Source organism: Jaculus jaculus, chromosome 3 (genome assembly GCF_020740685.1).
Source record: "Jaculus jaculus isolate mJacJac1 chromosome 3, mJacJac1.mat.Y.cur, whole genome shotgun sequence".
Lineage (NCBI taxonomy): Eukaryota > Metazoa > Chordata > Mammalia > Rodentia > Dipodidae > Jaculus > Jaculus jaculus.
Window position 1 is genome coordinate 182,565,414 of NC_059104.1, and position 15,614 is coordinate 182,581,027.

Consider the following 15,614-nt stretch of genomic DNA (forward strand, 5'->3'; position numbering starts at 1 on the left):
ATTTTAGAGTCATATTAACAACTTTCTCTTACTAGGACAGTAGCCATGTTGTTTGGATTTAGTTACATTTAACTTTTAAGAGACATTTTATAATATTAAGACCGTCAATGTCTGAACAAGAAGGTTTTTTCCCTCTCTTTTTCATGTCATTCTTTTCTTCTCAGTATTGTATATTGGACTTCTTCAAACACAATTGGTACATTTCTTGTTTTAATGGCTTTTTCCTATAAGAATTGAGCATTTTATTGCACTTGTATTTTTCCTTTTTTGTTGACATCTAAGAGAGCTATTATGTTTTAGCTTTCATCTTCCTCATCAAGTGGAACATTCTTTCTTTGTTTCTTTTCTTTCTTTCCTTCCTTCTTTCCTTTTTTCTTATTTCAGAGAGAGAAACAGAGATAAAGAAGCAGACACAGAGAAAGAGTGAGTGAGTGTGCTGGTTTGAATGTAAATCCCCCTCCCCCCCACCCACACAGAACGAGCAGCAAGGGTTTTCCATACTCTCCAACTCAGTCTCCAGCTTATGGAGCCCTGCAGAAAGAGGTGTGTCACTGGGAAGGGGAAGGCTTAGGATTCTATAGCCCAATCCAGATAGCCAGGGCTAGCCAGCTCACCCCCTCTACTGTCTCCTTGCTGCTATGTGCAGTTGTGAGCCAGTTTCCCGCTCATGCCATACTTTCCTACCAGGCTGAAACTTCCCTCATCAAAACCCAATCTGATATAAGTCATTTCCTTCTACAAACTGCTGGTAAAGCTGTTTTATCCTAGCAATGAGAAGACAACCAACTGCTAAGCAGTCTTACAGGCAAGTTATAATTGCTATTTCTTTTCTCATATTCATAGTCTCAGCACGATAAATGTAGAGAACTTAGGTGTATTTGTTTTACAGGCTGTCATACCATCATCAATCCACAATGTAGGTTTACAGCCCTTCAATCTTGGTTGGGTCTACCACAGGCCCCATGGTGTTCAGACCATGGTGTATGTGTAGGACGAGGAAAGGAGGCAGAACATGGTCTTTTCTAGGAGTTCCAGGCCTGCTGCCCAGCCCTCAACTTCTAAGCTAATAACTTTGCATGTCTTTGTGCTGTGATTTGCCTACTTGTGCTGGTTTGAATGTATGGCCCCATAGACTCAGACATTCTTAAAAATTAAAATCAAGCTTCCTACTTAAGTCTCCAGCAGCCTACCGGATGAGGTATCACGAGGTACGGATAAGATCATCTAGCTCTAAGATGTGTCCAGAGTCAGTTTGAGTTCTGGATGTTTGTGTTAGCTGGCTGTTTGGTGTCTCTGTTTGCCATGGATAGATGGAAGTGAGCCAGATTCTCCTACCATGATGGAACTTCCCCTGGAATAAACCTGAAATAAACCCTTTCATCCCATGAAGTGCTTCTGGTTGGGTGTTTGTCTCAGCAATAAAAAGTAACTGAATCATCACCTTTTTCACTTAGTCCAACTTATGTGATTATCTTGGGCCCAGGGTTATCTTAATTTAAGGTCATGGTATGGAAAAGGACATGTGCCCCAGGTCTGAGTGTGAGAACAGAGACAACCTTAGGGGATTGGTATTCTGCCCATCACAGTAGGTGTCTTGTTTTTACTTGAGTTTAATCAGAACACATCTAGTAACTCACAATCAAGCACATTTAAGTATCTGCACATGGAAGAAATGAAAATCTCCTCTTTGTTTCCTCTAAAGATGTGGTTGTCATCGTTTTATAATCAAGAATGGGAATCTTAGCTAGTTTTCCATCATCAAGAGAATATAGTTTAATTTTTTCACTCCTGACTTAAGATACTGACATATCAGTGCATGCTGACATCAGTGTTAACTCCCAGAAAAAATTGTTCTTGATCATGTTTTAGAACGTAAGCACCATGACAGGATTTTGCATGTTATAGTTAAACACTTAGAGCATAGGACATCACAGAAGCCCATAAATACTTGTCATGTTCACCTACTAATTGAAGTGCTATTATTTCTTTTGAAGTTTTATCTCATCATTTATAAATGAGATCAACTTTTACTTTTGAACACCAAACTCATTGGTGGTCACAAATCCCAGCCTTCCCCCCATGATAACAAAAGCATTTTACTTTTCCACAGTCTATGACAGTGTTACGTGAGACTGCGTTATTGCTACTGTTTTTACCTTAACACTACATTAATTTTCTAAAAATTGTTAACCTTTACAAACTATCCTAACTTTAATCGGAATAGTTCCTTAGGTATAATTACATGTTTGTTGTATTATTAAACATGATATTGCAAACAAGATTAACATGATTATTGCTCAGTCCAGCCCTTTCACACACATCTTTGCCCATTACCTTTTACCTTTACTTTTCTTAAAAACCTCCTGGTTGGCTGAGTTCCATCTTTAAGTAGATTTTTCAGGAAAAATAGAACAAAATATTTCCCAAGATGTTTTATAATTGAGAACAAGTTTTTGTTTATTTCATACTTCAGTAGAAGCTTGACTGGTCATAGAATTCCTGTTTCTTACTTACATTTTTATGACACCTTTAAGTTATGTTGATTTATTTTCCCTATAGAAATCTAAGTCTAAAAAATAAATAAATGTAAGTCTCTTGAAATTTAAAGGATATTTTCCCACTTTCTTTAAAATCAGCAGTTTCATTAGACTAAATTTTATTGATTTTTGTTCTGTTCAATTTCCAGAAAAAGGGTGAGGTCTCCAAATCAGAATGCCACCTATTCCTTGAAATTTTAAAAGTTTCTGTAGGGCATAAAGCATGCCTACATAAATTCAGAAAAATTAACATATTTTTCTTCAACAAAGATGACCACAAAGCATTAAAGCTAGATTTTCAAAATATGAGAAACAACATAAATTACACCAGCTTCTGGAGACTAAACAACATGCTAATAAACAATGAATGGACGATGTAAGAAATCATAAAGGAACCTGTAAAATTTCTAAAACTAAATGATAATAACAACAACCACAGGCAAAAAAAAAATACCAAAACTTATGGGACACAATGAAAGCAGTCCTAATGGGAAAATTCATAGCACTAAATGTTCTGATAACAAAGAGATCTCAAATTAATGACCTGAACCATCCTCCTAGAGGCACTGGGGAAACAAGAGCAATCCAACCTAAGAGTTCCAGGTGGGAAGAAATCATTCAGACCCAAACAGAAGCTAGTGAATGGGAAACAATTTAAAAAATTGATGAAACAAAGAGCTGGTTCTTTGAAAAAATAAACAAGATTGGTAAACCCCAAGCCAATTTGATCAAATTAAAAGAAGTCTTAAATTAACAAAATTAGAAACTAAAAAGGGAGCAGTCACAACAGGCATCAATGAAGTTGGAAGAATCATCAGGACTCTACTGCACAAAACTGGATAAACTGGAAAAAATGGATAAATTCTTAGATTCACACCACCTACCAAAAGTAAATTTGGAGTACATAAACCTCCTAAACAAACCTAATACATCCATCAAGACTGAAAATGCAAGCAAAAACCTCCCCAAAAGGAACAGTTCAGGACCTGATAAATTCTTAGCTGGATTCTGCCAAAACTTCATCAAAGAACTGAAATGACTTTTTCCTCAAGCTTTTTCACATAATTGGAAAACAGGGAATATTCCCTAACTCCTTCTATGAAGCTAGCATCACCCTAATACCAAAACCAGACAGAGATACAACAAAAAAGAAAACTATAGACCTATGTCCCTGATGAATTTAGATGCAAAAATTCTGAACAAAATCCTCACAGCTAAATTCAACAACATACCAAAAGCATTATCCACCTCGATTCAGCAGGCTTCATCCCAGGGATGCAGAGCTGGCTCAACATGCAGAAATCAATTACCATGATACACCACATAAATAAACTTAAACACAAGAACCACATGATCATTTCAATAGATGCAGAGAAGGTCTTCAACTAAGTACAACATCACTTCATGATCAAAACACCAGAGACATTAGACATGAGGAGCTTATATAGCAATATAATAAAGGCTATATATAAATAACCTAAAGCCCAAATAAAATACTTAATGAGGGAAATCTCAAAGAGTTCTGATTAAGATGTGGAACAAGACTCTCACCTCTGCTCTTCAGCATAGTACTAGATGTCCTAGCCCAAGCAACAAGACAGGAGAAAGAAATAAAAGGGATACAAGTTGGAAAGGAAAAACTCAAACTTGCTCTATTTGCAGATGACATGATCCTGTTCATCAGTGATGCAACAGACTCTACTATAAAACTTCTAAAGGTGATGAATTCCTTCAGCAGTGGCAGGATACAAAATCAACACACAAAAGTCAGTAGCCTTACAGTACACAAAAGATAAATATACAGAGAAAGAAACCAATGAGGCTGTCTTATTTTCAATAGCCACAAGAAAAAAAGCAAATACCTTGAAATAACACTAACCCCTGATGTGAAAGACCTATGTAATGAAAAGATAAAAGCAGTCAAGAAATAAAATGAGGAAGGCATGAGAAGATTGAAAGACATCCCATGTTCATTGATAGGTAGAATTAATACTGTGAAAGTGGACATCCTACCAAAAGCAACATACATTTTCACTGCAATACCAATAAAAAATCCTAGCATTATTCTTCACAGAGATAGAAAAAATAATCTCAAAATTCAAATGGAATGGCAGAGGGCCTTGGGTATCCAAAAACATTCTTATTAAATGAAACACCTCTGGGGGTGTCGCCATACCCAGTCTAAAGCTGTACTACACAGTCATAGTAGCTCCAGCATGGTACTGGCATAAAAACCGACGTACCGGCCAACAGAAGAAAACTGAAGACCCGGCCTTTAGCCCCAGTAGCTGCAGCTACTTGATCTTTGATCCAGGAGCCCACAACATACACTAGAGAAAAAATAGCATTTTTAACAAATGGTGCTGGTCAAATTGGATAACCACATGTAGAAAAATAAAACCAGACACACTCCTCTCACGATGCGCAAACATCAACTCCAACTGGATTAAAGACCTCAACAGAAGACCTGAAACACTGAAATGGCAGGTTTTGGCATACATTCTATTGTGAAATGTTTTTCAATTTCTTTAAACACATCTTCTTTTGCAGTTTTGTCTATTTGTACCTTGCATGTCATGCTCCATTTATCCGTGTATTTGTTTGAACTATGAATTCCTTTTTTTCCCCTTTTTAATACTTTTTCCCTCAATTTTTATTAACATTTTCCATGATTATAAAAAGATATCCCATGGTAATACCCTCCCTCCCCCCTCCTTTCCCCTTTGAAATTCCATTCTCCCTCATATCCCCTCCCCATCTCAATCAGTCTCTCTTTTATTTTGATGTCATGATCTTTCCCTCCTCTTATGATGGTCTTGTGTAGGTAGTGTCAAGCACTATGTGGTCACGTATATCCAGGCCATTTTATGTCTGGAGGGAGAAAGTTGTAAGGAGTCCTACCCTTCCTTTGGCTCTTACATTCTTTCCACCACCCCTTCCACATTAGACCCTGAGCCTTGGAAGGTGTGATCGAGATGTTACTCAGTACTCCAGTCACTTCTTTCCAGAACTATGATACCTTCTGCGTCATCCCAAGATCACTGCCATCTGAAAAGAGAAGATTCTCTACCCAAAGTGAGAGTAGCGTTAATATAAGGGTATGAATATTAAGAGAAGTGCTTACTGGGCATGGACTATGAATTTTACCTTGACTGTCTACTTGCAGAAATTTCTTGTCACTTTTAACCGGGCCACTCTAAAGTAGCCCCTTTCCCAAACTGGTGGATTTCCGGTCAGCCAGAGCTGTGTCTTAATCTTTTTCCTGGGAATATGAATTGGAATACCGGATTTTTCTCAACTCTAGTCATATAAGTGCCTAAAGGGTATGGATGAGTTGCTGAGGCTTTGTGTAATGACAAGAAGAGAGTATTGTCTTTGCTTTCTGTGTAGTATTTTGGAATTAACTAAGGCTAGTGTCATTTTGTTGGTGACTTGCTGGTCGCCCCGGTGGGGAGGAGCAGGAGCAGTGGGTTTTCACTCATGCCCCTTTCAAGGTGACTGGGGCGGGCAGGTGCTGTCCTGTGACACCCCTGTATCTGATGAGCGCTTGACTTGGCTTATCCACACTGACCCAGGCAGGGTTTGCCACTCACTGCTGAGTCAAGGTCAGGCCGAGGCCCTGAGGCAGTGTCTCTCCACAGCTCTCCTACACCTCTCCTGCCACAGGCTCCGGTACCTTCTTTCAATGTTGTCCAAATCACCGGAACTCCCACCCATGGTGTGAGATTGGGACGCCTCCCCGGGTTTATTCAGAGTTCAGTGTTGCCTACACTTGTTTGCATTTTTAAATTCTTATTTATTTGAGAAGGTTTTTATGAATTATCTTTTGAGGAGATCTTTTATTTATTTCTTTTATTCATATTCTAATTCCAAAACTTCCTAGGGTTTTTTTTGTTGTTGGTTTTTGGTTTTTGTTTTTTTGGTTTTTTTTTTTTGGTCAGGGAGGGGATAGAGGTCTCACTTTGTAGCCCAGGCTGTCTTAGAACTCATTATGTTGTCGAGGCTACCCTCACACTCACAGCAATCTTCCTGCCTCAGCCTCCCCAGCGCTGGGATGAGCTACCACATCTGGCTTTCTGTATTTTTATTCTTTGCTTTGACCTATCCTGTTTCATAGTTGGTTTTAACACAATTTCAGTACACCAGAAACACCCACTCATTATTCACTTTCTGTTTATGATACAGACTCACAGTACCCCTTTTCCTCCCTGCTTCTCTGCTCCAGCATTATTTTATCTAGCTTCTTTGAGGCAGTCTTCCAGTCATTCTCTGGGGTGAGGAACATGTAAAATGGATGCTGAGAATGTCATTGTCCTTGGCTTTGCAGGGGAGCATCGAGGGCGTGAGTGGAGGGTAAGAAAGCATTGAGTTCTAATCTTTCACAAAATCACCATGGATTTGAGAGCACACAAACTGTGAACAGCTCAGGGCATCCTGCTGGAGTCCCAGTCCCGAGACAAACTCTCAGAGGAAAGCAATGGTTCGAATTTCAGCCACTGGCTTAGAAAGTTAACACATCCACCTGGCAAGCCTCCCGACATCGCAGCCGAAGGAGAACACTTGGAATCTGAAATTCACATCTAAAAATATGTATTCTTTGAGAGTTGTGGTGAAACTTGATGAAGTAGCAATCATCCTCCGGTCCTTGGCACAGATTCCCTGGTAGCTAATCATAGCCAAGCCAACCTTTTATCTTAATGTCGTTTAAGAAAACAGACAAGCATGTATCCCAGGAATTTCACAGAACTCAATCCTGTTTCGTAAGCAGATCCAGCCCTGGGATGAGGGCTAGGCTGTCCTCTGGCACACAGACGCACATCTCATTCCACTTATCCAAGATCGGGGGCCAAACTGTAACCCCATCACGGGGAGATCACTTTGGATTTCTGGACAGAGGAAATTCCCTTGAGCGCAGCATTCTTGTGGTCTGGGTGGTCCTGAAAAAGGAGAGAAAGGCAGAACAGAAGGTGCTAAAAGGGGAGCTCTGGACTCTAGGAAGACCCCGAGGGAGGCCCGTGTCTCGGTGATATCTAGATCACTACCTTGTTTGGAGGCCTTAAATCTTGGCAATATCTCCCATCTCTCCTCCTGGCTAGACAAAAATGAGTCAAAATCTGATGCCGCTTCTTGTGGGCAGACTCCCAGGGGCCTTAGGAACTCAGTGTGTACACTCTGATGCCCTTACTTTGGGGTACTGTCTCTTTACTGTATTGATCCAGACTGAGGCATTCATCCTCTTTGTGAAACTCCTCCTTTGTAGGGATCCCTACAAAGCCCCCGAGACTTAGGGATGGGGCTGAAATGAGGGAGGATTTCTATCATGTGAAGGTTAATGTCCTTAAAATAAATATGAGCCATGCTTACACCAAAAGTTACTATCATTTGGGCTGGAGGGATGGCTTAGCAGTTAAGGTACGTTCCTGCAAAGTCTAAGGACACAGGTTCAATTCCCCAGTGCCCACGTAAGCCGGATGCACATGTGGCACATGCATCTGGAGTTAATTTGCAGGGGTAAGAGGCCATGAAGCACCCAGTCTCTCTCTCCTAAGTAAGTAAATGAAAAAAAATTACATATTTAAAAAATCCACCATCATTTATCTACTTTGAGGGTGAGGGGCTGTGGCCTGCTTCCCACAGTTTTCAAATCAGAATAAGCTAGAAAACAATTTCCAAATCTTAGTCACTTCAGGAAGATTTACTACCCATATTGTAGTCCATTCGCATGTGTGGATGAGGCGAGGCTTGATTGCTAGCTTGATGTCACTACCATAAAATACCTGAGGATAATCAACTGGGGAGGAAGGTTCCTTCAGGTCACAGTTTTGGAGATTTCAGTTCGTGGTTGCTTGGTCTCATCACTTCAGGCCTGTAGCAAAATCAGGCAAGGCATCATGAAAGGTAAGCAGACAGTAAAGTAAGTCCCAGAAGCAGGGAAAGCATGTGTGGCAGGGCCAAGGATACGATATAGGCCCAAGGACACACCCTAGTGATTCACTTCTTTAACTAAAGCCTGTTTCTAACACTCCATCACTCCTAATAATCAGGTTGTAAATCCATAAGTGGAGTAACCCATGAGCCAGTCACTGCTCAAAAGCCCCACCTCTGAGCATTGATATGCTGGGCAGCCAGCCTTCAACTGTGAGCCTGTGCAGGACATTCTAAGTCAAGGAGTTGAATTGAATCCTAGGCATCCAAGCTCTCTCTTCATAGTGGCTCAATCTCTGCATCCTCCGGACTTCCCAAATCCATCTGAGAGACAAAGACATGATCCTGGAGAATTGAATATGGAGAGAAGCATGCAGGATTATTCGGGGGACAAGCCAGGAAGTGGCCCCCATCATTTCTGCATGTATCTCACTGGCTACAACTTAATCGCATGTCCTCTTCTTACTACAGGGAATACTGAGAAATGTCGTATAAGAGTCCCCAAAGGAAAATGAAGATAGGATGAGAGTGCTGCATTGATTCTTCCAGGACATCTTTTAGCTCCTTTTCATACTTCTCCTTTCCGCCCCTTCTCATCCTCCCTCTTGCCATCTTGCACACAATAGTTCTGTTCTTTCATAATGCTCTTTCCGCCAAGTATGGATATGACTCAGAATTCCACTCAGTATAGCATGCTCTACCACCAGAGCTTGCCTGAAAGATCCAGTTTATTTGTCACCTAATTCAACTACCTCATAAAAGTTGGTCATTGAAACCTTTAGATTTTGTTAGCAGACCCAACATGTTGTAGCTCATACAGTCCCAGCACTTGGAAGACTGAGGCAGGAGGATTTCCTCAGTTCAAGACTGGTCTGAGCTACATAGGAAGACTCTGTCTAAAAATAAACCCCCATCAAAACTATCACCTATGTTTTTGTGATGGTTTGAATACAAATGTATGTCTCCTACAGACTCAAGTATGTTTTAAATTCTTTTTAAAAATTGTATTTATTTGGGAGAGAGAAAGCAGAGAGAGGGAGAGAGAGAATGGGCACTCCAGGGCCTCCAGCCACTACAAACGAACTCCAGATGCATGTGCCCCCTTGTGCATCTGGCTTACGTAGGTCCTGGGGGATCAAAGCAAACCCAATCAAGCCTTAACCGCTAAGCTACCTCTCCAGCACAGACTCAAGTATTTTTTAAAGATTTTACTTTTATTTATTTATTAGAGACAGAGTGGGAGAGAGAGAGAGAGAGAATGGGTGCACTAGGGCCTCTAGCAACTGCAAACAAACTCCAGATGCATGTACCACCATGTGCATCTGGCTTACATGGGACCTGGAGAATCAAACCGGGATCTTTTGGCTGTGCAGGCAAAAGCCTTAACTGCTAAGCCATAGCTCTCCAGGCCCCTGACTCAAGAATTTTTGACTAAACTTCTTAATTTCCACTAGGCAGAACTTTGCTGGAGGAGGCATGTCACTGGGTGCGGTTCTTGAGTGTGGCCGCATTGGGTGTGTGGAGAGCTAGTTGGAGCTCTGGCTTTTCATGCTGGTGTTCTTGGTTTCTCTGTCTCTGCTGTGGATGGCAAAGTGAGCCAGCTCCTACCACCATGATGGAACTTCCTCTGAATATGTAAACCTGAAATAAACTCTTTCCTCCCATAAGCTGTTTCCGCTAAGCAGGGCAAAATTAACTGCAACAATGTCATTAGCAGAAGAAATTTCAATCATGCTCTTTAGTTCAACATGTTTCCATTTGTTTTGGTTCTTGTTTTTATTTGTTCTTTGACAATATCATACATGTTGTATTTGAATTGTATATCTCCTCCTCCATAGGATCAACATCAACTACATCATGATGTATGATCTCTTTAGTTATAGCTCCTGCTGGAGGCAAATCCCATTCCAGCACTGGGTGCAGGGAAAGACATTTGCCAGAGACTGAATGCTTACTAACAGTGAAGAGATATTCCCAACAGGACAACAGGAGGGTTGTTCTACTTTGGTGGCCCTGAAATGTTTCCTGAAGTAATACGGTTTCAGTTTCACTTACCTGGAGTTAATTCAAGCCAGTTGGAAACAATAGAGTATTTTTTTTTATCCAATTAAAAATGTTGCCCATAAACCATGACTTTTCATAGCATTCTTTAGACCAGAGCAATAGTTTATGGCCAAGTTTCGGAACAGTTTTAATTTTTCAAAGAAGATTCTTATCATGGAAAATGTGACAACAGAACTTCATGGGTGTGAACATGCTGTTGTAATGACTCCTCCAGACACAATGAAATCCACCCAAGTTAATTATTTATCAAAGCCCGCCTACTCTCTGGAAATATCTTTGCTTTGGCAGACTATTTTCCTTTCTCCAGGAAATAGGTCAATAGTTCTTCCTCCCACATTTCTTTATCATAGCATCTGACTTTCAGAATTAGCTGCTTCCAGGATGGAGATATTTGCCAAGCACCCAGGTGGGCTGGCAAGAGTGCACAGACAGTCCTGTGGTTTCTGGTTGCTGGTTGTCCTTTAGACATGATCATAAAGAAGAAACAAGTTTAAATACCTGCTATATCAGGTATCAGCCCTGCAGGAAGCCTCTGCAAGAAGCCAGAGATAACATTGCTTTTTAATATTTATTGTTATTTTTACTTATTTATTTGAAAGAGAGGGAAAGAGGCAGATAAAAAGAGAAAGCATGGCATTCCAAGGCCTTCAGCCACTGCAAACAAACTCCAGATGCATGTGCCACCTTGTGCATCTGGCTTACGTGGGGCCTGGAAAACTGAACAGGGATCCTTTGGCTTTGCAGGCAAGCACCTTAACCACAAAGCCATCTCTCCATCCCAACATTGCTTTTCTTAATAGTGAAAACATTCACTTATGAAATAATGGAATTGGGCTCAGAGAGGTGAAGTAATCTTCACTCCTTGTTCACACCCCACGTCCACATCCCCATGTCAATAAGCAGAAGTAAAAAGTAGGTAAATATGGTTGCTGCTGAATCGATAGCTGGCCATGGCAATTTAAGGAAGCCTATGGGGCTAGGTGTGAGCAATAGATTGCACATATCCAGTGAGTTCACCCAGGTTGTTTGGCACCTGTGATGCATCGCTCCAACTTTGCCTGCTGCACTTCCCTAAATTCCCAAACCATGTTCTTTACCTGCGTCCTTCTCAGAATTAGACCAGCCTGTGAGAACCAGACCTAACAGCAGTGAGCAGAGAAATGCAGAAAAGGAAGCATGAAAAGGAGGCCCTTATGCAGGAAGGGCAGTTGTACCTGGGACCTTCGAGACTCTTAAGATGTTCAGTGACCAGGTAAGTTCCCCAGCAAGAACACTCCAGTAGGAGGCAGGAAGTGTGCATAGGATAAACTTGGGAAAACCTTCTGCCCAGACCTCAGCTCTCCCATCTGCACGTGCCAGTTTCTTTGAAACTTTCAATGCTGGATCTGGCACCATCATGTCTTCTAGTTCTCCGACTCCTGTTGCAAATGGTGTAGATTTTTCTACCTTCTAGATCGGTAGTTCATCCAGCCTCCACTCCTAAGCATGATTCCAGTCGTCCATGACCCATGAAGGCTGCATAGGAGAAGGGGATCCACTGGACATCCTCTGAGGAAGAGCTCTGTCACCTCCTCCTCAGGCCCCGTCCTTGCTGACAATGCTTCCTCCTGCTGCATGGTGCCACTGGTGAGCCCTGGCCCACTTCCCTGGGGCTGGCATACTCAGAACAATGTCTTGTTCATCTCCGTCTCTGGCGCGGCCAGGATGGTCCTCTGGGAGTGTGACCTCTTGGTGACTCCACTCCCACGGTGCCGCACTTGACCCAGCTCCTCGCTGAATCCTGCAGGTGATGGCTATCTATAGTCACACATAGCCAGTCTCACATGAACCATCATACTCACATAGATCCAACTCTCCAGGCTTAACCTCAAAGCAAGGTGAAGCATTGTTAGTGATTCCTAGGCCCTGTTTAATAGGTCCGCTATACACAAGGAAAGGCTTGAGTGCATATGTATTAAATATGGTCTATACATGATTCTGGTACAACATATATTAGAGCCTCAATTGGAGAGACAGGGTAGTTTAGAGAACAAAACAATCCAGTTTATCTTCAGAGCTTACGCAGAGCAGGTAACAGCGTCTGAACAAGCCACCAACTGTGCCAAGTCACCCCTACCTAGAGACTTTCTGGTCAAATTAAACTTAGTGCTTTAGTGGGTCACTGACCAAGTCAGGACAGAGAACTCCTATGCCAAGGTTGACTTGGAGGTTCTTTCCAAGTTCTTCCAGCATGTCTCACTCTGAAGCAAGGAGCTGAGCTGAGCATGGACTTGAAGAACACAGCCATTGTGATGATTTAACGTCATCACCACCATATTTTTCATCATTTCCTGTGGCTACAGTGCCTGTAACAGGGCAGTAGTACTCCCCACCTACCCCTGTCCTCTCACGTGTGCCAGCCTCTCTGAGGGACTGTGTCACAGCTCAGGACAAGCAACTTTGCATGGAAGCAACACGTGCTGTCTCTAATGTCAAGCAGGTAAAATGCTCTTCCATTTCTGCAGGCTGCCTGAAGACTTTGTATTCCAAAGGGTAGATATAAGGAACTGTCATCTTGGGCCCCTGAATGACTTCCTAAAGTTAAGCCCTCACTGACAGTGGTGATTTTGTAAAAATGAATGAAAAATACATTTCTACATTATGAATCCATTGATATTTCCAGGGCTAGTTGTTAAGGCACCACACCCTGGTCTATCCTGACTAATGTAGCTAAAGTGGTAGGACAAAAAGTGAAATTTTTCATCAATTTAGTGAATCAATAAAGTGAAGAGAAACTGGTATGGTTCAAAGGACGAAGTTTTTACTGCAGTCTTGGCCATTGTCAGTCTATGGCAGGTCAGACTGTACCCGGCTCTGAGCACCCATCTGCTGTCTCCTAGTGTGCACGGTGGGACAGGAACTACCACTTATCGAGCTTCTTTGCACCGAGCACGTCACGTAAGGTGCTGCACCCAGCCCTGCAGCATCCTGTGAGGTGGCTCCAATTACTAGTTTATATATGAGCAAATTGAGTTGTAAAAGTTTTGCGTATGTACTAGCTATATGGCAGAGCTAAATTTGAAGGCATGAGAGATTGCTATCAAAATTCTTTCTGTTGAGGCTGGAGAGATGACTCGGTGTTCAGAAGCATTTGCTGGGCTAGAGAGGTGGTTCGGTGGCTAAGGCACATGCCTGCAAAGCCACAGAACCCAGGTTCAATTCCCCAGGACCCACGTATGCCAGATGCAGAAGGTGGTGCGTGCGTCTGGAGTTTGTTCACAGGGCCAACAGCCCTGACATGCCCGTTCCCTCTCTTTCAAATAAAAGTAAAATAGGTTTTAAAAAAGCACTTGCTGTATAAGCCTGATGACTGGAGTTTAGACTCCCAGAATCCACGTAAACTAGACACAAGTAGAGAACATTGCCATAATCCTAATATCCCTATAGCAATGTGAGATGGAGTCGGGGGAATCCTGACTCATGAGAGCCTGACAGTCTGGCCCTCGCAGCTGTAAGCAAGCTGGAAGGTGAAGGGCAACACGTGAAACTGTCATGTGACCTCCACGTGTGCACCACAGCACATGTGTGTCCATATGTACACACCCACCATGCACACACGTACACCACATATACACACACAAATTCTATTATAAATTATATTAGATTGATTTTCTATTTTCAAACCTAACTCTAGAAAAGCAGAGGTCCAAGTTAGAACTAGATTCTAATGATTACAAGTGGGTGTAGGGATAGTTCAAGTCCTCTTACCGTAACTGCATGGAGTTTTCCTAGGTCTCTAGCAATAAGTTTTGGTACATCTGTCCTCTCCCCTTTTAATGCTCTCTAGCCATTCTACCTTCCTCGGGGATCATTCTAAAACACAAATCCAATCACGTTGCTCCAGGCTAGATTAGCTCTCAGGAAAAGTCCTCACCTTCACAGTCAGCTTCAAATTCCTCAGCTGGAGAAATACAGCCCTTCCCAGCACTCTGCTTCCTGCTACTAATCTGGTCTTCACAGTCACACCCAGCTCTGGTTGTTCCCAGACACAGACACAAGTACCAGTCTCACTCATCTCCACATCTCCACTCAAGCCCTTTTCTCTGCTAAGAGCAGACTTCCTGCTCAGAACCTGCCAAGATGTTTCATTCAAGGATAGAATCAGTGTCCTTCTTCTGAACTTCTCCTGTGCCTCAGATTCTCCCACATGACCTTCTGAGGATATCTCATCAGGCTCCTGTCATAAGTTATAATTTAAATGTACATCCTACTTTTTGGAGGCTGTGTGAACTTGGGCAATGTATCTGAGCTTCAGTTTCCTCACCTATAGGGTGTTTTCAGCCTCTAGTCCCTCAACAGTGAGGCCAAATACATTTCCTCATTTTATGGTATGCCTACTTCTTCTATTTCTGCCATCATGTGTCTGAAGAAAGTGGTGCACTGAATCATTCTGCATCAGGAATTCTCTAGCCCAGCACTTGGGATTGAATCTAGCATTACATGCATGTTAGGCAAGCTCTGCAACACTTGTCTGAATCCCTAGACCCTCTCTTCATTTTTCACTTGGAGACAGGTGGCCTAGGAACCTTGAACTCACTGGTAGCCTAGGCTGATCTTGAACTCACAATCTTCCTGCCTCAACCTCTCAAAAAACTGGATTAAAAAAAAAAGCTGGGTTTATAGGTCTGATTTGTATCAGGCATCCTTTTTTTTTTTAATTATTTATTTACTTATTTGAGAGCAACAGACACAGAGAGAAAGACAGATGGGGGAGAGAGAGAGAATGGGCGCGCCAGGGCTTCCAGCCTCTGCAAACAAACTCCAGACGCGTGCGCCCCCTTGTGCATCTGGCTAACGTGGGACCTGGGGAACCGAGCCTCGAACCGGGGTCCTTAGGCTTCACAGGCAAGTGCTTAACCGCTAAGCCATCTCTCCAGCCCCAGGCATTCTTAAATTATAAGTAACACAGCTAAAAAATAAAAATAAAAAACCATGACTATGAACTCTGGCTTAATCCTCAGATAATGAAACTTAATTGTTATAGAAGAGAGGATCTAGAGTAATTTCCACCAATCACTGCTCATTTCTAGAGCTGGACAAAAGATCAAT

General features: G+C 42.1%; 1 long non-coding RNA gene across 1 annotated transcript; it reads right to left on the minus strand.

The window, feature by feature from the left end:
• Positions 1-7,090: 7,090 nt before the first annotated feature.
• Positions 7,091-11,868, minus strand: LOC123459247. The gene is made up of 3 exons (XR_006636140.1): positions 11,741-11,868; positions 8,237-8,403; positions 7,091-7,474 (listed from the first exon to the last, which is right to left on the minus strand). It is a non-coding gene; the product is annotated as an uncharacterized LOC123459247 (long non-coding RNA).
• Positions 11,869-15,614: the final 3,746 nt, after the last annotated feature.